The sequence below is a fragment of the Scyliorhinus torazame genome, chromosome 1, assembly GCF_047496885.1.
Source record: "Scyliorhinus torazame isolate Kashiwa2021f chromosome 1, sScyTor2.1, whole genome shotgun sequence".
NCBI classification, from domain to species: domain Eukaryota; kingdom Metazoa; phylum Chordata; class Chondrichthyes; order Carcharhiniformes; family Scyliorhinidae; genus Scyliorhinus; species Scyliorhinus torazame.
Genome location: NC_092707.1, coordinates 401179460 through 401204201, shown reverse-complemented (window position 1 = coordinate 401204201; position 24742 = coordinate 401179460). Strand labels below are relative to the sequence as shown.

General features: G+C 50.1%; 1 protein-coding gene across 4 annotated transcripts in view; it reads left to right on the top strand.

The window, feature by feature from the left end:
- hivep2a (HIVEP zinc finger 2a) overlaps window positions 1-24742 on the top strand; it is a 342236-nt gene that overhangs the window by 12736 nt on the left and 304758 nt on the right. For 2 of the 4 annotated variants that reach the window (XM_072513957.1, XM_072513908.1), the window contains exon 1: window positions 4649-4982. The exons of the other annotated variants lie outside the window; for them this stretch is intronic. The gene's annotated coding sequence lies outside the window, so the exon portion shown is untranslated. Of the gene's footprint in view, window positions 1-4648; window positions 4983-24742 lie in introns of those variants that run through there. 4 annotated transcript variants of the gene reach the window in all.

Below are 24742 nucleotides of genomic sequence, written 5' to 3'. Positions count from 1 at the left end.
GTTTGGAATTGAACCGTGCTGCTGGCCTGCCTTGGTCTGCTTTCAAAGCCAGCGATTTAGCCCTGTTCTAAACCAGCCCCACCACAGGTAGTGAATATCGGGGGGGGACAGGTAGTGAATATCGGGGGAGGACACAGGTAATGAATATTGTGGGAGACACAAGTAGTGAATATCAGGGAGGGGACAGGTGGTGAATATCAGGGGAGGGGACAGGTAGTGAATATTGGGGGGGGGGGGGGAACAGGTAGGGAATATCAGGGGAACACAGGTAGTGAATATCAGGCGGACACAGGTAGTGAATATCAGGGAGACACAGGTAGGGAATATCAGGAGACACAGGTAGGGAATATCAGGAGACACAGGTAGGGAATATCAGGGGGACACGGGTAGTGAATATCAGGGAGACACAGGTAATGAATATCAGGGGAACACAGGTAGTGAATATCAGGAGACACAGGTAGTGAATATCAGGGGGACACAGGTAATGAATATCAGGGGAACACGTAGTGAATATCAGGGGGTCACAGGTAGTGAATATTGTGAGGGATACAGGTAGTGAATATCAGGGGACACAGGTAGTGAATATCGGGGGGATACAGGTAGTGAATATCAGGGGACACGCGTAGTGAATATCAGGAGACACACATAGTGAACATCAGGGGGACACAGGTAGTGAATATCAGGGAGACAGGTAGTGAGTATCGGGGGGATACAGGTAGTGAATATCAGGAGACACACATATTGAATATCAGGGGGACACAAAACAAAGAACAAAGAACAAAGAAATGTACAGCACAGGAACAGGCCCTTCGGCCCTCCAAGCCCGTGCCGACCATGCTGCCCGACTACACTACAATCTTCTACACGTCCTGGGTCCGTATCCCTCTATTCCCATCCTATTCATGTATTTGTCAAGATGCCCCTTAAATGTCACTCGTCCTTGCTTCCACCACCTCCTCTGGTAGCGAGTTCCAGGCACCCACTACCCTCTGTGTAAAAAACTTGCCTCGTACATCTACTCTAAACCTTGCCCCTCTCACCTTAAACCTATGCCCCCTAGTAATTGACCCCTGTACCCCGGGGAAAAACCTCTGACTATCCACTCTGTCTATGCCCCTCATAATTTTGTAGACCTCTATCAGGTCACCCCTCAACCTCCTTCGTTCCAGTGAGAACAAACCGAGTTTATTCAACCGCTCCTCATAGCTAATGCCCTCCATACCAGGCAACATTCTGGTAAATCTCTTCTGCACTCTCTCTAAAGCCTCCACATCCTTCTGGTAGTGTGGCGACCAGAATTGAACACTATACTCCAAGTGTAGCCTAACTAAGGTTCTATACAGCTGCAACATGACTTGCCAATTCTTATACTCAATGCCCCGGCCAATGAAGGCAAGCATGCCGTATGCCTTCTTGACTACCTTCTCCACCTGTGTTGCCCCTTTCAGTGACCTGTGGACCTGTACTCCTAGATCTCTCTGACTTTCAATATTCTTGAGGGTTCTACCATTCACTGTATATTCCCTACCTGCATTAGACCTTCCAAAATGCATTACCTCACATTTGTCCGGATTAAACTCCATCTGCCATCTCTCCGCCCAAGTCTCCAAACAATCTAAATCCTGCTGTATCCTCTGACAGTCCACATCGCTATCCGCAATTCCACCAACCTTTGTGTCGTCTGCAAACTTACTAATCAGACCAGTTACATTTTCCTCCAAATCATTTATATAGACTACAAACAGCAAAGGTTCCAGCACTGATCCCTGTGGAACACCACTGGTCACAGCCCTCCAATTAGAAAAGCATCCTTCCATTGCTACTCTCTGCCTTCTATGACCTAGCCAGTTCTGTATCCACCTTGCCAGCTCACCCCTGATCCCGTGTGACTTCACCTTTTGTACTAGTCTACCATGAGGGACCTTGTCAAAGGCCTTACTGAAGTCCACATAGACACCATCCACTGCCCTACCTGCATCAATCATCTTTTTGACCTCCTTTAAAAACTCTTATCAAGTTAGTGAGACACGACCTCCCCTTCACAAAACCATGCCGCCTCTCACTAATACGTCCATTTGCTTCCAAATGGGAGTAGATCCTGTCTCGAAGAATTCTCTCCAGTAATTTCCTTACCACTGAAGTAAGGCTCACCGGCCTGTAGTTCCCTGGATTATCCTTGCTACCCTTCTTAAACAGAGGAACAACATTGGCTAGTCTCCAGTCCTCCGTGACATCACCTGAAGACAGTGAGGATCCAAAGATTTCTGTCAAGGCCTCAGCAATTTCCTCTCCAGCCTCCTTCAGTATTCTGGGGTAGATCCCATCAGGCCCTGGGGACTTATCTACCTTAATATTTTTTAAGACACCCAACACCTCGTCCTTTTGGATCTCAATGTGACCCAGGCTATCTACACACCCTTCTCCAGACTCAACATCTACCAATTCCTTCTCTTTGGTGAATACTGATGCAAAGTATTCATTTGGTACCTCGCCCATTTCCTCTGGCACCACACATAGATTCCCTTGCCTATCCTTCAGTGGGCCAACCGTTTCCCTGGCTACCCTCTTGCTTTTTATGTATGTGTAAAAAGCCTTGGGATTTTCCTTAACCCTATTTGCCAATATGCCTGCCAACAGGTAATGAATATCAGGGGAACACAGGTAGTGAATATCAGGGGGTCACAGGTCGTGAATATTGTGGGGGATACAGGTGGTGAATATCAGGGATACACAGGTAGTGAATATCAGGGAGACACAGGTAGTGAATATCAGGGGGGGACACAGGTAGTGAATATCAGGGGGGGACACAGGTAGTGAATATCAGGGAGACACAGGTAGTGAATATCAGGGGGGGCACAGGTAGTGAATATCAGGGGGGGCACAGGTAGTGAATATCAGGCGGACACAGGTTGTGAATGTCAGGGAGACACAGGTAGTGAATATCGGGGACACAGGTAGTGAATATCAGGGGGATACAGGTAGTGAATATCAGAGGGGGACAGGTAGTGAATATCAGGGGGGGACAGGTAGTGAATATCAGGGGGGACAGGTAGTGAATATCAGGGGGACACAGGTAGTGAATATCAGGGGGACACAGGTAGTGAATATCAGGGGGCGCAGGTAATGAAAATCAGGGGGGACACAGGTAGTGAATATCGGGGGGGGGACACAGGTAGGGAATATCAGGGGGGACACAGGTAGTGAATATCAGGGCGACACAGGTAGTGAATATCAGGGGGGGACACAGGTAGGGATTATCAGGGGGGACACAGTTATGGAATATCAGGGGGACACAGGTAGTGAATATCAGGGAGGACACAGGTAGTGAATATCAGGGAGACACAGGTAGTGAATATCAGGGGGGGGGCACAGGTAGTTAATATCAGGGTTGGGACACAGATAGTGAATATCAGGGAGACACAGGTAGTGAGTATCAGGGGGGCACAGGCTTGAGCAGAGTGATGACCGGGACTAAAGGCTGAAACAGGAAATCTGAAGGGAGGTCTATCAGCTAATGGGAATGAATGATATTCCGGGGGCGGGGTGGGGGGGGGGTAGGAGGGGTGGATGTCAACAGTTTTGGATAAGAAGCCGGAAGCTGAGCTCAAGGTCAAATAGGGTGCCCAATACTAGGATTCTCACACCGGCTCTCTCTAAATCAGCACAGGAAATAACACACATCTTCCTTAACATGTCAGTGGGAGCAAGCGATTTTATTTTTAAATTCCAAGACAAGTTGATAAATACTGGCGCACGCAACGCAAGTAGAAATCTTCATTTGCACAGATCCAGCATTGTTGATGTGTTACTCTTCCAGGACTGGTGATGAATTTGCCTGGGCAGTGAAGTGTCTGTTTGTGACCACTGCTTTATTTGTCGAATACACACGTGGCTTTAGATTTGCATTCAGAATTCACAGCCATGGCTGAAATATCCATCTGATTAATAGTATTACACTTAACCGTTTCAAAATCTCAGTTTATCCTATTATTTTAAAAAAGCATCAATCCCTTGTTTTTTGCTTCATGTCAGCGCGCAGCTAATTCGCAATGATTTTAGGCGGAAGGCAGGGCACAATTCCAATAAAAACTAAACAGAGAAAATACCATTCAATAAAAAATCGTGACTGGTAATATTGATTCCATGTCTCCCAGTCACTGGATTAATATTGCATGTTTATGAACATGACCTGAAACTGACAATGGTTGTCACTTATGGTATATTTCCTCTCTCTGCCTCCCTTCTTTGCCTATTCTCCCCTCTATCTCTCTTTCTGTCTCTCCCCCCCTCGCCATTTCCTCTTTCACTCTGCCTGTGTGTGACCCTCTCTCTCTCTCTGCCTCCCTCCTTCGCCGATTGCTCCCTTTCTGCAAAAGACTCTTGTGTCTGTATCTCTCTCCCACTGTCACTTCCTCGTTCACTCTCTCCCCCTGCCGTCCCCTTCTTTCCCTCGTTCTCGTCACTCCATTCCCTCGGTGTCTCCTCCTCTTCAGCTTCTTGGAAACGACTGAACTTTGCCCCTGTATCTGCTGACACCCTGAGGGAGTTTGCATGCAATGACGTCCTTAGTTATCTGAGCTGTCCAACAGGAAACGCTCTCGCGGCCTCCCCTCTTCCTGCTTTGAAGAGAGAGAGAGAGAGGGGGAAAAAAAACACCTCGTTCTGCAGGGAACCAGCTGGGACCCCGAGCTTTTCATATCTGCACTCTGCACTCAGCCAGCCCTGGTCCACTATCCTGATTGACATCCCTCATTCCCTCCTCAACCAATGGAAGGGCTGGCGGTGCTTCCCAACTTGATGATGTAAACATATAACGATCTTCCCTAAAGAGTGACAGAGGGGGAATACAGTTTTATGTCGCAATGACAATCCTTGACGGAATACGTGCATGCACAGTCCTCTGAAAGAGCCAGGATGGAAAGTACCAAGTCACCTTAGGGAGAATCCATCAGTTACATTATGCGTGGAATACACTGTATCAGGTGAGCTTGTGTGTTCTGTGTATCTTTTGGATCTGGTCAGTTTATCATGTCACTGGTGATAGCAGGCCTTCCTGGTGGATTATTCTTTTTTTTGTGCGTGTGCCAATGTTTAAGCAAATCCTCTGGAGTTTTAATGCTCATTTAAAAAAAAATAGACAGGGTGTCACATACCAACCAGTCAGTGTAATTGGCTGATATTCCTTTAACCCCCCCACCTCCATTCCTCCTGTTTTTGGAGACAGGTCATTTTAAAAGGCGATGGTGGACTGGACTACAGTGGCCAGGGGTTGCTAAGGAGCCGGCGCAGAGAGATGTAATTCGAGGATGTCAGCAAGTTCAAAACCTGAAGGCAGAATGTGTCCCTGGCATTTTTTGTTGTTAGCTTTCCTCCGGCAATGTGCTTTGGAGACTTAGCTCTTTGCCTTCTCGGCAGCCTGCAGGACTCACAGTGCAAGAGATGGCTTAACCCTGTGTCAGGGGTTTGGGATCCTGTCATTACCTGAGTCCCTGAGAGGGTGGGGGTGGATGGGGGGCGTTTGGAGTGAGTGCGGTTGAAACGCAGGTAATTAAAAGCCAGTGAACCTGGGAGTGTTAAGGAGAGCATTATGTTTCTTGCACCTTCATGTTTATTAATGTGCCAGATCCCCCCCCCCCCCCATGTAAACAATTATCCTTTAGCACCGAGGAGGCTGATGCAGAGAGAAGCTGTTTTCCTGTGAGCTGTACAGCAGTGTTTTGACTTTTATTCATGCTTGTTCTACAAGGGGCTGGAGGACAAAATTCCAACCCTCCCCACCCCCACTCCCTAATCCTCCCTGTCCGAGTACCCACACCCGCACTTGTCTACGCCAGCCTCAGGCATGCAGAAAGCTGCTGACTCACGCTGGGGTCCGAGCAACAGAGATGACAAACCTTCGATCAGGTGAACATTCTTCCAGCGTGAGTCTGGATCAGGATATGGGCGGCACGGTGGTTAGCACTGCTGCCTCACAGCCCCAGGGACTCGGGTTCGAGTCCGACCTCGGGTGACTGTGTGGAGTTTGCACTTCCTCCCAGTGTGTGCGTGGGTTTCCTCCGGGTGCTCCGGTTTCCTCCCACAGTCCAAAGATGTGCAGGGTAGGTGGATTGGTCATGATAAATTGGCCCTAGGAGGAGTTATGGGGATAGTGTGGATTTTGGGCCTGTGTAGGGTTCTCTTTCAGGGGGCTGGTGTGGACTTGATGGGCCAATGGCCTCCTTCTGCACTGTAGGGATTCTATGAATATTGGCTATTCAGTAATTGTGACAATATATGTATTTGTGTATGTTTATAGGTGAATATATATTGTGTGGAGCACAAACACATATCCGCACACATATTTAAATCTATATAAATGTACATATGTGGATAGATGTCTGTATCTACAATCACATGTGTATGTACCTATATTTACAGAGTGCCTCAAATGTAGTAAGGCACCCCAAACCACGTTGCAGGAGTGTTATCAAAATAGATGTGACACAGAGGGCGACGTCTTTGGACTGTGGGAGGAAACCGGAGCACTCGGCGGAAACCCACGCAGACACGGGGAGAACGTGCAAACTCCGCACAGACAGTGACCCAAGCCGGAATCGAACCTGGGACCCTGGCGCTGCGAAGCCACAGTGCTAGCCATTTGTGCTACTGTGCTTCAAGGAGTCACATGGCTCGCACCAGCTCCTATTTCGCACGTCCCTATTGTGTCCAACGTCCAGTGCTGGATGAGCAGAAATATCCTCCAATTAAATACAGGGATGATCAAAGTGCCGACTGTTCACGCCTGCAGGATATTCTGGTCTCGCCAATGACGCACTCCCGCAGTGGGTTTCCTGGCGGTCGCGGGGGTGGGTTGGATTCAATGGGAAATCCCATTCTCAGCAGTGGGCCCAGAAGATCCCGCTGCAGGTCAATGACGGGAATCATGTCACAGGGATGCCAGAGAATCTTGCCCGGCGTCACATTTTTTAAAAACCGATTCGAGCTGCCCTAAAGTTTGGTCAGTGAGGTAGGTCTGAATGGAGGAGTGAACGGTAGAGAGGCGGAGAGGTTTAGGGATGGAAATCCAGAGCTTAACCAAAGGGATGGAGTGTGAAGAGCCAGAATTGGAGGAGTGCAGAGAGGTTGTCGAGCTGAAGGAGATTACACAGAGAAGGGGGCGATGGGACGAGGTGACAGAGGGATTTGAAGAAAAGGGCAAGGATTTTAAAAGTGAGATGTTGCTTGAAGAGGAGCTGGTGTGTGTGTGTGGCAGCATCAGAAACAATAACTTTGATTTATATCATTCCTGTAATGTAGTGAGACAATAGCAGCAGATTTTTGGAAGAGCTCAAAGTGATGGAGGTGAAAGACGGGAGGCTGAGGGGAAGTGCCGAGGATGGAGGTAGCGAACGCACGGATGAGGATTTAAGCAGCAGATTGGCTGAGACTAGTGAGGAGTCAGATGATGTCACAGGAGTGGAAGTGGGCCTGTCTCGAATGTGGAGAGGTCGGAAGCTCGCTCAGCACCAAAGAGGAAACCAAGGTAGTAAACTGTCTACTTCATCCTCCGGCAGTCGCCAGGGAGAGGGATGGAATTCCGATGGTTCGGGAATGGAGATTGTAGCAAGGGCCAAAGACGATTAGCTTTGATCATCCCTGTATTTAATTGGAGAATATTTCTGCTCATCCAGCACTGGACGTTGGACACAATAGGGACGTACAAAATAGGAGCTGGTGCGAGCCACGTGACTCCTTGAAGCACGGTAGCACAAGTGGCTAGCACTGTGGCTTCACAGCGCCAGGGTCCCAGGTTTGATTCCCCGCTTGGACACTGTGCGGAGTCTGCACGTTCTCCCCACGTCTGCGTGGGTTTCCTCCGGGTGCTCCGGTTTCCTCCCACAGTCCAAAGATGTGCAGGTTAGGTGGATTGGCCATGATAAATTGCTCTTAGTGTCCAAAAAGGTGAGGATGGGTTATTGGGTTACGGGGATAGGGTGGAAGTGAGGGCTTAAGTGGGTCGGTGCAGACTCGATGGGCCGAATGGCCTCCTTCTGCACTGTATGTTCTATGTAACTCCACCATTCAATAAGAAAATATTTGATCTTTCAACCCAGCTCCACCTTCCCACGATATCCTCCACCCCACGATTTGCAATAAGCAACGTTACTTAGTATTAAATATCATGCAGCATATGAAAGTCCTGGCAATGCAGACTCGATGGGCCGAATGGCCTCCTTCTGCACTGTATGTTCTATGTAACTCCACCATTCAATAAGAAAATATTTGATCTTTCAACCCAGCTCCACCTTCCCACGATATCCTCCACCCCACGATTTGCAATAAGCAACGTTACTTAGTATTAAGTATCATGCAGCATATGAAAGTCCTGGCAATGCAGGGGTCAAGAGAAGTGGCGGTGAAATAGAGCTGGGTGTTGGCTGCGGACATGAGCAACCCGATGTGTTTTCAGATGATGTCACCTGGAGACAGAATGTAGATGAGAAATAGGAGGGGCCAAATATGTAACATGCGGAGTAGCAGAATAACAGTACAGGAGCAGGAAGGGGAACCTTTAATAAAATTCCATCACAGGATTTGGGCTGCCTTCTTGAACCGCTGCAGTCCGTGTGGCGTAGGTACATACTATGCTGTTAGGCAGGGCGATCCAGGTTTTGACCCAGTGACAGTGAAGGAGCAGCCGATATATTTCCAAGTCAGGAAGGTGTGTGACTCGGAAGGGAACCTCCTCATCAGTGGAACTCTTTGCCACAGAAGGCTGTGGAGGCCAAATCATTGAGCGTCTTTAAGACAGAGTTAGATAGGTTCTTGATTAATAAGGGGTCAGGGGTTCTGGGGAGAAGGCAGGAGAATGAGGATGCGAAAATATCAGCCATGATTGAATGGCGGAGCAGACTCGATGGGCCGAGTGGCCTAATTCTGCTCCTATGTCTTATGGTGGTGTTCTCTCGAGCTGGATTTTCTGCTCTCTCACTGGTTTGAAAGGGGAGGAGGGCGAGCAAAATCCATTAACTGGCCTTCGCAATGCCTGTACCCACCCCCCTCGACTTATATGAAATTCTAGGGGGGGTGTGGTGGTGGTATCGGGCGGCCTGTCCATCCTTGGGCCAGTTGAGGCCTTTAATTGGTCATGAAGGGCCTCATCCCACATCCATCGCTATTCCACTGTTATAATCCACATGGATCTTGCAGGGTAGGGATGACCCACAGCCCTGTGGACCTTGCAAAATACGAACTCCCCCGTTAAGGGGGCGGGGAACCCTTAAAAATACTTGTCTTTGTATAAATAGAGTCGCCAGTAAGGCACAGACCAGAGAAGTCTCAAGTAGGGAACTACTGGAGCTCTAAATAATAGTTATTGTTGAATAAAGCAAGTCTTTGTTTTGGCCTACTTGGTATGGACTCTTCATTGGCCTTACAAACTTTGCCAGCGATAGGAGGGGCTCCAAGACATGGAGGAAACCTGGCGGATTTAGTTGTGTGGGGTGCCCTGGGGGGCATGGTCAGGGGGAACCTCCTTTGTGAGTGCCCCTTTACCCTCCCAACAGACCTCTCAAACATGATGCCTCACCCTGCCACCCCCCCCCCCTTGCTGGGGCTTGCCAATCTGGCCCTGATGAACCCCCCCTTCCACCACGTATTTTGCTCTCCAGCTCCAGTACTGATTTCTATTGAAGACTGCCCAAAATCTCAGCAAGGGCTTTGGCCCCCTCCTGACCTGCTGGGACTGCGGAGTTTCGTGCCACCCGATTAGCTGCAGCTCTCTGAGGCAGGGCTTCTTGTCCCTGAGAGGCAGCTATCCCGCTTCAAGCCTGAATTGGTCGTTAAATGAAAACAGGGCAACCGTCCTTCCCCGAGGCGCGTTCCTCAAATGGTTTTTTTAGCTGGGCCAATGGCCCCTTGTAAAATCCAGCCCCACCTGTCCGTTACCTTTGTTGTTCTAGATGGTAGGGGTCACGAGTTTGGAAGTTGCTGTCAAAGGAGCCTTGATGAGTTGCTGCAGTGCACTTGGTAGATGGTACACACGGCTGCCTCTGTATGTCAGAGGTGGAGGGAGCGAATGTTGATGATGGTGGACGGGGTGCCAATCAAGCGGGGCTGTCCTGTCCTGAATGGTGTTGAGCTTCTTGAGTGTTGGAGCTGCTCTCTCCCAGGCAAGTGGAGAGTACTCCATTACACTCCTGACTTGTGCCTTTGACTCCTGCTGACTTCCTGACTTTGGGAGTCAGGAAGGGAGTTACTCGCCGCAGGGATTCCCAGCCTCTGAACTGCTTTTGCAGCCACAGTATATGTATATGGCTGGTCCAGTTCAGTTCCTGGGCAATGGTATCCCCCAGGGTGTTAATGTTGGGGGATTCAGTGCGGGGGATACTGTTAATGTCAAGGGGCGATGGTTAGATTTTCTCATGTTGGAGATGGCGATTGCCTGGCACTTGTGTGGCACAAAGCTTACTTGCCACTGATTAGGCAAAGCCTGAATGTTGTCCAGGTCTTGCTGCGTTTGCACGTGGACTGCTTCAGTATCTGAAGAGTTGCAAATGATACCGAACTTTGTGTAATCATCAGTAAACACCCCCACTTCTGACCTCATGACGGAGGGAAGTCATTGTTGAAGCAGCCAAAGACGGTTGTCCCACTACACTGTGGAGCTCCTGCAGGAATGGCCTGAGGCTGAGATGATTGACTTCTAAAAACCACAACCAGCTTCCTTTGTGATTACATCCAGAGACGGGTTTCCCCTGATCCCCATTGACTTCAATTTCACTGGAGTTCCTTGCTGCCGTACGTGGTCAAATGCTCCCTTGCTGTCAAGGACAGTCACTCTCACCTAAGGAGACTTTCTGGCTGCCTTGGACACTAGCCGAGCCCAATGCAGGACCTCAGCTTATGTCTATACCAATCGGGAATCCAGTCGCAGTTAGCCGGACCAGAAATCCAGGCTGACTTTCCTTCTCCCTGCTGCCAAGTCTCCCACCCACTCCAGTCCAGTCTAGTTCCAAGTTTAAGGGGATTATTAAATGCAAACACCGTGTTTCCTAAGTGACGCAGCGTCCCTGTCTATATGTGTGTACACAGACAGATTCCCCCCACAGATGAATGTCCTGTTAACATTCCCCATCCAGACTCCTGTGTGAGGGCTGTAAAAGGGAATCCACAGTCTTCATATTGAGGGCAGTGCTCTGTGTAATTTGGGAAGTTTAATGTATTTTTTTTGCACACCAGGCAAATGGTGACGAAATAACCTTTAAAATTAAATAGCGCTGACTGGCTGTGAAGAACACGTTCAGTGGTACAGTTTACTGAAGGTGGTCTCGGTTGCTTTCTGTTTGTCGAATCCAGATTCCTCTTGACTGACGCGTTGTTACTCCAGAATACAGTCACACTGGAGTATGAGGAGGAAGGAGACTGCAGCGCAACATTATCATAGAATCCCTGCAGGACAGAAGGAGGCCATTCGGCCCATCGAGTCTGAACTTTCCTGTCAAATACCTAGAGCGCAGTAGATGGTTTTTAAGGCAACCCTTCCCTGAAGGTGCCTCACTGAAGAGGGTAAAGAACAGAGGACGGAGGAACACCTTAAGGTGGAAATCTCCGTTTTACTGGTCCCGACGGTATGGGTATGTTGCAACTGGACAGGGCGAGCATGTTGTGCACTGATCCCGCGCTTTGTCAGATCAAATCTGCGGATGACCCAAAACCTGGAAATATTGTGAACTTGTGAGGAAGATCGTGTTAAATCCCAGAAGGACATAGGTTGGTGGAATGGCAGGAAATAGCTGGCATGGCGGAAAAGCGTGAAATGATTCATTTTGGTAAGAAGAAGAGAGAGAGGTAGGATAAAATAAATGGGGGTTACGTCTGCATGAGTCATTGGAGGTGGCAGGGCAGGTTGGGAATGTAATTAATAAAGTGAACGACATGCTGGGTTTTATAAATAGGAGCACAGAAGTCCAAGAGCAAGCATGTTCTGATCAACACCTGCAAAACACTGCTTTGGCCGCAACTGGAGTTTTGTGCAGTTCTGGGAGCCACACTTAAGGAGGATGTCAAAGGATTAGGGAGGGGGCAGAGAGCGACACGGTAACACAGTGGTTAGCACGGCTGCTTCACAGCGCCAGGATCCCAGGTTCGATTCCCAGCATGAGTCACTGCGTGGAGTCTGCACGTTCTCCCCGTGTCTGCGAGGGATTCCTCCGGGTGCTCCGGTTTCCTCCCACAAATCCCGAAAGACGGGCTTGTTAGGTGAATTGGACATTCTGAATTCTCCCTCCGTGCACCCGAACAGGCGCCGGAGTGCGGCGACTCGGGGCTTTTCACAGTAACTTGATTGCAGTGTTAATGTAAGCCTATTTGTGACACTAAGAAAGATTATTATTAGAAGGTTCACGAGAATTACATTTTTTATTCATTCATAAGATGTAGGCATCACGGGCTAGGTCATCATTTATTACCCATCCCTAATTGCCCTAAAAGCAAAAATGTCGCAGGTCAAGAAGTAGAAGGTTACCGCGTGAATTGCTCTTGCGGTGAGCCGGCACTGACAGGATGGGCCAATTAGCCTGTCTCTGTGCTGTAACTATCCTATGATTCTCTGATCTGATGAGTACCTTGCTGTTTTACCCAAGGGTTGGCCTGCTCTATTTTAATTCACGGCATTTCAGGGCACTAATTGTTCTATTAGTGTAGATGGGCTTCAGATTGGTTTCACAGGTTGGCGCAACATTGAGGGCCGAAGGGCCTGTACTGCGCTGTAATGTTCTATTTCTTCTGTGTGTTGGCAGAGGTTGCTGGGCCTGGCTGGTATTGGCCTGACTACAGCCCTAGGCATGGCTCCCTTAAACTGGCTCACTGATGTTTGCAGCATCTGTGCTGTAGATATAGTTGGAAATGATGGTTGGGGGGCAGGCAGATACTGTATGGTAACAAAACAGATGCTGGGTGTCTGTATTCTCTTTTCTGACAGGTAAGCGCAATGTTTTCCGGGCAAAAGGAGCTCACTTTTTCAAGACTGCATTTTCCCATTTTGGTTTTCCTTTTTCAAATTAAAAAAAAATCTTCCTTGACTTGTCCTTTTGAATCATCTTTTTTCCTCAGTTTTTTAAATTTAATCTAAACTCACCAATTCTTATTTGTCAATACTTTCCCAACCCATGACCTTTGCCATCTAGGAGGACAAAGATGCATTGACCCCGCCCCCCCATGTCGACATTACCCTCCAAGCCACTCACCACCCTGACTTGGAAATATATCGTCGTTCCTTCACTGTCGCTGGGTCAAAATCCTGGAACTCCCTCCCTAACAGCACTGTGGGTGTACCTACACCTCAGGGACTGCAGCGGCTCAAGAAGGCGGATCACCACCACCTTCTCAAGGGCAGTTAGGGATGGGTAACAATTGTGCTCAGCCGGCGATGTCACTTCCAGTAAATAGATACAGTGAATAGGAAAGAAAAGATACACTTTACTGAAATCCCAGCGTCAGCAGCACCTCTCTCACCCTCTTGCTTTGTCGTACGGTACACCGAGGGGTGGTCACCCCAGGCAGGCTCCTGTCAAAGTCACTTCTGAGTCCACCACGAGTGGGGGAACTGGAGCAGTTTGGAGTGACTCCTCTTCCCAACACCCCCCGGCAACCTCCCCCCACCCCCCCGATCCCCACATTGTCAGCATCACCAACTGGTGCCTGGCCAAGGTGAAGAGGCTGATTCCACTGACCTGGTCAATAGTTTCTACTCTGGTCGTGCCAACATCACAGAGTAACGTCCGCATTCGGCCGACATTTACCACAGTGATAATGACCAGATGATGCTGACTAGATAGTGACCGACGGCACAGTAGCACAGTGGTCAGCATGGCTGCCTCACAGCGCCAGGGTCCCGCATTCGATTCCGGCCTTGGGTGACTGTGTGGAGTTTGCACGTTCTCCCCGTGTCTGCGTGGCTTTCCTCCGGGTGCTCCGGTTTCCTCCCACAGTCCAAAGATGTGCAGGGTAGGTGGATTGGTCATGTTCAATGCGTGGGGTTACGGGGATAAGGTGGGGGAGTGGGCCTAAGTAGGGTGCCCTTTCGGAGGGTCGGTGCAGACCCGATGGGCCGAATGGCCTCCTCCTGCACAGTAGGAATTATGATCCTATGGATCCGTCTTTTTTGTGATGTTGATTGAGGGATAGATATTGACCTGCGCCCCCTTCCTCAAATGGTGCCATTGGGTCAGTTACATCCACTTGAGCAGGCAGGTGGGGCTTCAGTTTAACACCTCATCCATAAGACATCCGGAGCGCTCCCTCAGTCCTGCATTGGGAGCGTCAGCCTTGATGTATTGTGCTCAGATCAGGATAATTCACACCAAAGTCTACCATTCCACCCAGAGCTGCAGGACAGTGCTTCTATGCACCAGGATTTCAACCCTCTCTTTCTCTCTTGCTCCAGCTTAGGGGCTGGTCTAGCACGCTGGGCGAAATAGCTGGCTTGTAATGCAGAACAAGGCAGCAGTGCGGGTTCAATTCCCGTACTGGCATCCACAAACACGCGCCGGAATGTGGCGACTAGGGGCGTTTCACAGTAACTTCATCGAAGCCCAATAAACGATTATTATTATTACTCCAGGTACATTTTATGTAAACTGGGCTAGGCCCAGATTCTTTGCAATCCCAAATTCCTGGGAGTAGAGAGATGGACAGAGAGGAGGGCCCGAGCGACAAATCTGCAGGTTTTATATGTCAGAGCAGTTTACAATGGCATCGTGCGCCAATGCTCAATGTACCACAGTAACCTTGACAGAAATCTTTGGATCCTCACTGTCTTCAGGTGATGTCCCGGAGGACTGGAGAATAGCCAATGTTGTTCCTCTGTTTAAGAAGGGTAGCAAGGATAATCCAGGGAACTACAGGCCGGTGAGCCTTGCTTCAGTGGTAGGGAAATTACTGGAGAGAATTCTTCGAGACAGGATCTACTCCCATTTGGAAGCAAATGGACGTATTAGTGAGAGGCAGCATGGTTTTGTGAAGGGGAGGTCGTGTCTCACTAACTTCGTAGAGTTTTTCGAGAAGGTCACTCAGATGATTGATGCAGGTAGGGCAGTGGATGTTGTCTATATGGACTTCAGTAAGGCCTTTGACAAGGTCCCTCATGGTAGACTAGTGCAAAAGGGGAAGTCACACGGGATCAGGGGTGAGCTGGCAAGGTGGATACAGAACTGGCTAGGTCATAGAAGGCAGAGAGTAGCAATGGAAGGATGCTTTTCTAATTGGAGGGCTGTGACCAGTGGTGTTCCACAGGGATCAGTGCTGGGACCTTTGCTGTTTGTAGTATATATAAATGATTTGGAGGAAAATGTAACTGGTCTGATTAGTAAGGTTGCAGACGACACAAAGGTTGGTGGAATTGCGGATAGCGATGAGGACTGTCAGAGGATACAGCAGGATTTAGATTGTTTGGAGACTTGGGCGGAGAGATGGCAGATGGAGTTTAATCCGGACAAATGTGAGGTAATGCATTTTGGAAGGTCTAATGCAGGAAGGGAATTATACAGTGAATGGTAGAACCCTCAAGAGTATTGAAAGTCAAAGAGATCTAGGAGTACAGGTCCACAGGTCACTGAAAGTGGCAACACAGGTGGAGAAGGTGGTCAAGAAGGCATACGGCATGCTTGCCTTCATTGGCCGGGGCATTGAGTATAAGAATTGGCAAGTCATGTTGCAGCTGTATAGAACCTTAGTTAGGCCACACTTGGAGTATAGTGTTCAATTCTGGTTGCCACACTACCAGAAGGATGTGGAGGCTTTAGAGAGGGTGCAGAAGAGATTTACCAGAATGTTGCCTGGTATGGAGGGCATTAGCTATGAGGAGCGGTTGAATAAACTCGGTTTGTTCTCACTGGAACGAAGGAGGTTGAGGGGCGACCTGATAGAGGTCTATAAAATTATGAGGGGCATAGACAGAGTGGATAGTCAGAGGCTTTTCCCCGGGGTAGAGGGGTCAATTACTAGGGGGCATAGGTTTACGGTGAGAGGGGCAAGGTTTAGAGGAGATGTACGAGGCAAGTTTTTTACGCAGAGGGTAGTGGGTGCCTGGAACTCGCTACCGGAGGAGGTGGTGGAAGCAGGGACGATAGTGACATTTAAGGGGCAGCTTGACAAATACATGAATAGGATGGGAATAGAGGGATACGGACCCAGGAAGTGTAGAAGATTGTAGCCACAGTCATCCAGGTAAGTAGAGAGTATTCCATCACAGTCCTGATTTGTAGATATTTGGGGAGTCAGGAGGTGAGTCACCCCTTGCAGAATAGCCAGTCTCTGATCTGTAGCCACAGTATTTATGCGGCTGACTGTCATAGGTTTCTGGTCAGGAAACCAGAATTTATTTTGCACGATGTTGACTTGACTGGGTTTTTTTTTTCAAAAAAGCCCATTAATAGAATGGTAGATTTATATCCCATCGAAACTTTGGGGTGTAGCTTGGCGAGTGTTTTTCTGTGCTGTGTTTCATTTCAATGAGGTGCTCGTGGTTACTGGTACTTTGCTGGCTGTGGTAACGTAGGGCAGGTTGACGAAGAATGAACTCGAGGTCATGAATTAAGTGTGGCACAATATGGACACACAATGATTGGTGCCTAGTTTTCGTCCCCCCCCCCCCCCCCCCCCCCACCCCCCCCCCCCACCCCCCGGCACTCCCTTTCCAATATCTTACTGGTACAATGGACTACTGAAAGTAACTCTTCTGTTACTACCCCGTGTAAGGGCATAATAGCAGCAGTTTGCTCTCCTCTGATTTGACTTGTGAAGTTTCAGATCATGTGATAAAGTTCTCATCAGTTCCTCTCCCACCCAAAACCACAGGGATCCAACCAACAAACTGTGCTTTTCTTGAAAGAGAACACCCCATTTTTATGTCTCTCCACCACATGTTGATATATTAAAAGTGTGCTGCATTTAGGTCATGTTAACCCTCATTGGTTCCTGGTATTGTGAGCATAACCCATTTTTGCAACCTTACGTAGGCAGGCCCTGTCTCGGTTTGAGAATACGTCCTCATGGCCTTTCCAGGTCCCGCAGCTTTTGGCAAGTGCAGACTTGCTCTTATCTTTAATTTGTACCAATTTGTGTTTTTGATGCTCTGCCTGTTCTGGCCTTTGGCTTGAACCCTCTTAGTTGTTGCCGGTGTAAAGGTTGACTGGTCGAGCCATCCAGGCAATGTAATTCAGACCGCGCCACGGCAGCTTAAGCAAAGTGACGATGAAGCTGTCAGATTGTAAAAACCCAACTGGTTTCACTAACGTCGCACTGCGGTGAGAGAATTTCCCGCTCTTACCTGACTCCAGCCCCGTATCAACGGGTTTGACTCTTAACTTGCCTCTGTAGCGCACAAAGACTCACGAGAGACGAATAGAGATGAAGTCGATGAGGCTTTATTAAGCGTGACTTGTTCCCCGCAGTTCAGCAACAGACTGGCCTGCGGGGGAGAACTCCTGGTTCTTATACTCCGCCTTCAGGGCGGAGCTAGAGATCAACAGCCAACCAGGACCTGGGATCTGTCAGCCAATGACATCATGGCTTCACAGTCCCACATGACCCCTAATGCATACTACCACAGCCTCCAAAATAGCTTTAGCAAATCACTTAGTTATTTCAACACCTTCTCCTGGCAACTCAGGGTGGCCAGTAAATGTGGCCTCAGTCACATCCTGAGAATTCATTTGTTTTCAAGGTCTGGTGCAGTGGTTTGTAATATTGGTCAACAAAGCCGCGTCCAATTACCTCTCGTATAGGTTTGACCCCGTTACACTATGAACAGTTGACAGCGGTTAATTCCACTGTTCCCAATGGTCACCATGCCAAGGCTACCCGTGAGCGAGCTGGCTTACTTGAAGACTCTGCAATACATTTAGATGTTCAAAGATCCCGTTAAGGAGACCTGCTGATTTTCAGTAACGTGTCTGAATGAACATAGAAGATACTGTGCAGAATGAGCACCCGGAGGAAACCCACGCAGACCACGGGGAGAACGTGCAGACTCCGCACAGACAGTGACCCAGCCGGGATTCGAACCTGGGACCCTGGCGCTATGAAGCCACAGTGCTAGCCACTTGTGCTACCGTGCTGCCCTTTAATGCTGTGGTTTAATGGAGTACACCATTTAGAACTTCACTGGATGATGAACATAGAACATAGAACGATACAGCGGAGTACAGGCCCTTCGGCCCACGATGTTGCACCGACATGGGAAGTCAAAAAACAAAAGCCATCTAACCTACACTATTCCATTATCATCCATATGCTTATGCAATAAACTTTTAAATGCTCTCAATGTTGGCGAGTTCACTACTGTTGCAGGTAGGGCATTCCACGGCCTCACCACTCTTTGCGTAAGGTTTACTGGTGTGGCTTCTGTACAGTTCTCTGCCCCAGCCACTGCAACTTCAAGACTAATGTGTGGGGGAAGCACTGGGCTGATACCATGAAACTTGTGATTGTAACTAGTCGGGGAGGGCTTATCCACCAGGATGGGAACAAGTTGACTGGGCTGAATAAAACATCATAGAATTTACAGTGCAGAAGGAGGCCACTCGGCCCATCGAGTCTGCACCGGCTCTTGGAAAGAGCACCCTACCCAAACCCACACCTCCACCCTATCCCCATAACCCAGTAACCCCACCCAACACTAAGGGCAATTTTGGACACTAATAGCAATTTATCATGGCCAATCCACCTAACCTAACATCTCATGGCACTTTCCAGCAGTTACAATCAAACAAAATTTGACAAAGGCCCCTTGAGCAAATATTGGAGCTGGTCAACAATAGCTTGGTTATGGAGGGGAGGTTTTATGGAATGTTTTGAAGCAAGAGATATACAGAGGTCGGGAGGTTCAGGAACGGAGTCCCAGAGCTTGAACCTTGGCTGCTGACGACACACACAACAACAGTGGAGTAATTAGAATCGTGGATGTGTGAGAACGATACAGATCACAAGTGACCCCCTTGCAAGAGAGGTCAAATATCACGGCACTCATTGCTTCATTGGCATCCTGCTATTAAAACCAAAGTGTGCTGGCCATTTCACGAGTCACGATGTATTTTGATAGCTCTTTCAGAGAGCTGCCACACGTATAATGGGATAAACGACCTCCGCATGAGTCATGTCTCTGTGATGACAACAAGTGCAGCCTCCCCATGTAGCTGCGATTTTCATTGCTGTGTTCCCCCAAACCTGTAATTATACTGGGCGGGATTCTCGGTTCCACCCAGGTGTGTGTTTCTCGGAGACGCACCGTTTGCTGGTGCTCGTCAATGGGATTTCCCTTTGAAGACACCTCACGCCATTGGGAAAGCCACGGGAACAGAGAATCTCAACGGCTGGAGAATTCCAGCCACTAGCACGAGCGTGGCCATGTCCATGTTGGATAGTTTGAGGTGGGTGTGAGTGTGAAAGAGACAGCATGGCTACTCTGTCTCAAGCAGCCCTCCTGGACTAACTAATGGCTGTGAATCCTTCTGAATCCACGAAGGAAACATTTTCATTAATATAGCGCCTTTCGCAACGGCAGGATATCCCAAAGCACCTCACAGCCAATGAAGCACTTTTTGAAGCGTAGTCACTGCTGGAATGTAGGAGGTGTGGTATTATAGGTATTACGGTACCTGAGAGGCTAAAGTACCATTAGTAGAACCTGTATGCTTGCTATTGGCTAGAGTGTATAATAGCTCCGCCCTGCAAGGCGGGGTATAAGAACCCGTGCCGTCCCAGCAGCCCTCATTCTGTACCTGAGCTGCTGGGGTAAACATCTAGCTTATTAAAGCCTTCAGTTGGACGACAACCTCGCTTTAGTGGTCATTGATCGTGCATCAATTTAATAAGCTAGATTTTTAAGAAGAAAGGATGGAGCTCCGAATCAAGCCGGAGTGTCTGCAACTTAGCCCCCACGCGGCGAACTCAGCGGCAATCTTTAAGCACTGGCTGGTGTGCTTTAAAGGGTATCTCGAGACGGCCGAAAACGCACCCATGGGAGAGCAGAAACTGCACGTCCTGCACTCAAGGATGAGCCCGGAGATTTACACCCTCATCGAGGAAGCGGAAGACTTCGATGCAGCAATTTAGCTGCTAAAAGGACACTATATTCACCCGGTAAACCAGGTCGACACCTGGCACCTGTATGCAACAAGGTGACAAACCCCTGGGGAATCGTTGGAGGAATTCTACTGCGCACTCCTGTTGCTGGGAAGAAGCTGCGGCTGCCCGCAAGTTTCGGCGAGCGAACACACAAAACTCTGAGTCTGGGATGCTTTCGTGGCAGGTATGCTTTCATCACAAATCCGCCAGCGCCTGTTAGAGAAGGACACCCTGGGTCTCAGGGAGGCACCGGGCCCTTGCAGGCTCCCTGGACGTGGCCTCCAGAAACGCCCGCGCCTACGTTCCCGACCGCGCGGCAGCCCCCTGGGCAGCGTGGAACCCCGCAGCAGCCGACCCCAAGACTTACCCCGCTCCTTCACAGGCCTGTGCTGCAAGGCGGCCTGGCAATCCAGAGGGGCCCCGCTGCTACTTTTGCGGGCAGGCCAAGCACCCCCGCCAGCGCTGACCGACCTGCGCATCCACCTGCAAGGGATCCGGCAAAAAGGGCCATTTCGTGGGGGTATGTCAGGCCCAAGCGGTGACCGCGGTCTCCAATGGTGAATCCGGACCTCCACCACAAACGTCTCCACGGGATCCGTGCGGCCAGCGGTCGCCGCCACCCCCATATGCCAGGGCCACGTGCTGACCCCGGGCGCCGCCATCTTGTTCCGCGGACGCCTCACTTGAGGGATGGGCGGCGCATATTTTGTGCACCCCCAGCCTTGTGCGACCTATGGGAGATGCCATCTTGGCTGACCCCCAGGACCCCAGCTCGGCCGACCACACACTGCCTGAACAGAATTCCCAACTACTGCGATTGGCCTTGGTGACTCTGGATCAGTCTTGACCTCGAACACTCTCAACGGCTACGACGACCGTTTTCATCAACGGGCACGAGACGTCCTGCCTAATTGACTCTGGGAGCACGGAGAGCTTCATACACCCCGACACGGTAAGGCGCTGTTCCCTTCTCATCCACCCTGTTAATCAAAAAAGCTCACCGGCCTCCGGTTCCCACTCAGTGGAGATAAAGGGGTTTTGTTTAGCAAACCTCACAGTCCAGGGAAGGGAGTTCAAAAATTTCCGTCTCTACGTCCTTCCCCACCTCTGCGCGGCTACACTCCTGGGTTTTGACTTCCAGTGTAACCTTCAAAGTCTGACCTTCCAATTCGGCGGCCCTATACCCCCCCTCACTGTCTGTGGCCTCGCGACCCTTAAGGTCGACCCGCCTGCCCTGTTTGCGAACCTCACCCCGGATTGCAAACCCGTCGCCACCAGGAGCAGACGGTACAGTGCCCAGGATCGGATCTTTATTAGGTCAGAGGTCCAAAGGCTACTGAGGGAAGGGGTCATTGAAGCCAGCAACAGCCCCTGGAGAGCTCAAGTGGTGGTGGTAAAGACCGGGGAGAAGCATAGGACGGTCATCGACTACAGTCAGACCATCAACAGGTTTACGCACCTGGACGCGTACCCTCTCCCCCGCTTATCCGACCTGGTGAACTGGATCGCGCATTATAAGGTCTTCTCCACGGTGGATCTCAAGTCCGCCTACCACCAGCTCCCCATCCGCACTAGTGACCGCAAATACACTGCCTTCGAGGCAGATGGGCGGCTCTGTCACTTCTTTAGGGTTCCCATTGGTGTCACTAACGGGGTCTCGGTCTTCCAACGCGAGATGGACCGAATGGTTGACCGGTACGGTTTACGGGCAACATTCCCGTACCTCGATAATGTCACCATCTGCGGCCACGACCAGCAGGACCACGACACCAACCTCCGAAAATTTCTCCAGACCGCTAAAATCCTTAACCTAACATACAAGAAGGATAAATGCGTGTTTAGCACCGACCGCCTAGCCATTCTCGGCTACGTAGTGCGAAATGGAGTTATAGGCCCCGACCCGGAACGCATGCGCCCCCTTATGGAGTTCCCCCTCCCTCACTGCCCCAAGGCCCTGAAGCGCTGCCTCGGGTTTTTTAGCAATTACGCCCAGTGGGTCTCCAACTATGCGGCAAGGCCCATCCCCTGATCCAATCCACAGTTTTTCCTCTGTCGATAGAGGCCCGTCAGGCCTTCAACCGCATCAAAGCAGACATTGCAAAGACCACGATGCACGCCATCGACGAGTCCCTCCCCTTCCAGTCAAGGGCGATGCGTCCGACGTAGCTCTGGTGGCCACCCTCAACCAAGCGTGCAGACCCGTGGCCTTCTTCTCCCGTACTCTCCATGCTTCCGAAATCCGCCACTCCTCAGTCGAAAAGGAGGCCCAGGCCATAGTAGAAGCTGTGCGACATTGGAGGCATTACCTGGCCGGCAGGAGATTCACTCTCCTCACTGACCGACGGTCGGTTGCTTTCATGTTCGATAATGCACAGCGGGGCAAGATAAAAATCAACAAGATCTTGCGGTGGAGGATCGAACTCTCCACCTACAACTACAAGATCTTGTATCGTCCCGGGAAGCTAAACAAGCTTCCTGACGCCCTGTCCCGCGGCACATGTGCCACCGCACAAGTGGACCGCCTCCGAGCCCTCCAAGAGGACCTCTGCTACCCGGGGTCACTCGCTTTTTCCATTTCGTCAAGACCCGCAACCTGCCCTACTCCATCGAGGAGGTCAGGACTGCCACCAGAGACTGCCAAATCTGCGCGGAGTGCAAACCGGCCAGAGAGAGCACACCTGATAAAGGCTTCCCGTCCCTTTGAACGCCTCAGCATGGACTTAACGCCCCCTCCCCTCCCGACCGCAACACGTACTTCCTGAACGTAATTGATGAGTACTCCCGGTTCCCATTCGCCATCCCCTGCCCCGACATGACTGCCACCACCGTCATCAAGGCCCTCCATAGCATCTTTGCACTGTTCGGTTTCCCCGCTTACATACACAGTGATAGGGGGTCCTCCTTTATGAGTGACGAACTGCGTCAATTCCTGCTGAGCAAGGGCATAGCCTCGAGCAGGACGACCAGTTACAACCCCCGGGGTAACGGACAGGTAGAGAGGGAGAACGGAACGGTCTGGAAGACCGTCCTACTGGCCCTGTGGTCCAGGAACCTCCCAGTCTCCCGTTGGCAAGAAGTCCTCCCGGGTGCTCTCCACTCCATCCGGTCACTCCTTTGTACAACCACCAATCAGACACCTCACGAACGTCTCCTGGTCTTCCCGAGGAAGTCCTCCTCTGGGACCTCCCTCCCGACCTGGCTGGCAGCACCCGGACCCATCCTGCTCCGAAAACACGTGCGGGCGCACAAGTCGGATCCATTGGTTGAGAGGGTCCATCTGCTCCATGCTAACCCCCAGTATGCCTACGTGGTGTACCCTGACGGCCGACAAGATACGGTCTCCCTACAGGACTTGGCGCCCGCTGGAACTCCACGCACATTCCAGCTACCAATCCCACCCTCCCCTCCACCGCAGCACCTTACAGGAGGATCGGTCCTTCCGCCGCCCCTGCCTAGGCCCCCCACCCACCGACGCCCCCTGCAGGTGCTCCCTTCCCAGGTCAGCCGTTTTCCCCACCAGCGCCGTCTAGGGGTGACGAAGCTGCCATGGCGATCGAAGCCTGATCCTCCACCGGAGTCACCACCGAGGCTCCAACGATCGCAGAGGATGACCAGGGCCCCCGATCGACTGATTGCTTCATTTTAACTGTAATCTGTAAATAAAAAAATGTACATAGCTACCAGACTTGTGAATAGTTACTAAACACTGTACGGAGGTATTACGGTACCTCCATAACTAATTATACCATGTTGTTATGTTTTGTAGTTTCTGGCCACCACCCCCGCTGAACTTTTTTTAACAGGGGGTGAATGTGGTATTATAGGTATTACGGTACCTGAGGCTAAAGTAACATTGGTAGAACCTGTATGCTTGCTATTGGCTAGAGTGTATAATAGCTCCGCCCTGCAAGGCGGGGTATAAGAACCCGTGCCGCCCCAGCAGCCCTCATTCTGTACCTGAGCTGCTGGGGTAAACATCTAGCTTATTAAAGCCTTCAGCTGGACTACAACCTCGCTTTAGTGGTCATTGATCGTGCATCAGGAAGGCATCAGCCAATTTATGCGCAGCAGGATGTCACAAACAGTCCATTTTAGTGATGCTGGTTGAAGGCTAAATATTGGCCAGGAAATCTCATATCTTCTTTGAATAATACCATGAGATCTTTTACATGCAACTTGCAAATTCTGCTTAATGTCTTATCCGAAACATTTTTTTCTTTTCTCTTTCATTCCTGGGATGTGGGCACACGGCCAAGGTCAGAGTTTGTTGCCCGTTGCCCTCGAGAAGGTGGAGGGGACACTGCCTTCGTGAAACAGTGCACTCCATGGTGCTTCCAATCCTATTCCGCCATCACTGCTCTGGAGCCAATATTGATTCCTGAAACAACATCTCCACAATGGACTATTTGGCCATTTATTTCATTGCTGTTTATGGGAGCCGGCTGTGCTCAAATTGGCCGCCATGTTTCCCAGATGATAACAGTGTAAAAATTGCAAAGGTACTTTATTGGATGTAAAGCTTTAGGACTTCCTGCAGTTGTATATTCACCACCTTGACTTGGAACTGTATCACGGTTCCTTCGCTGTCACTGGGTCAACATTCTGGGACTCATTCCCGAACAACATGGTGCCACAG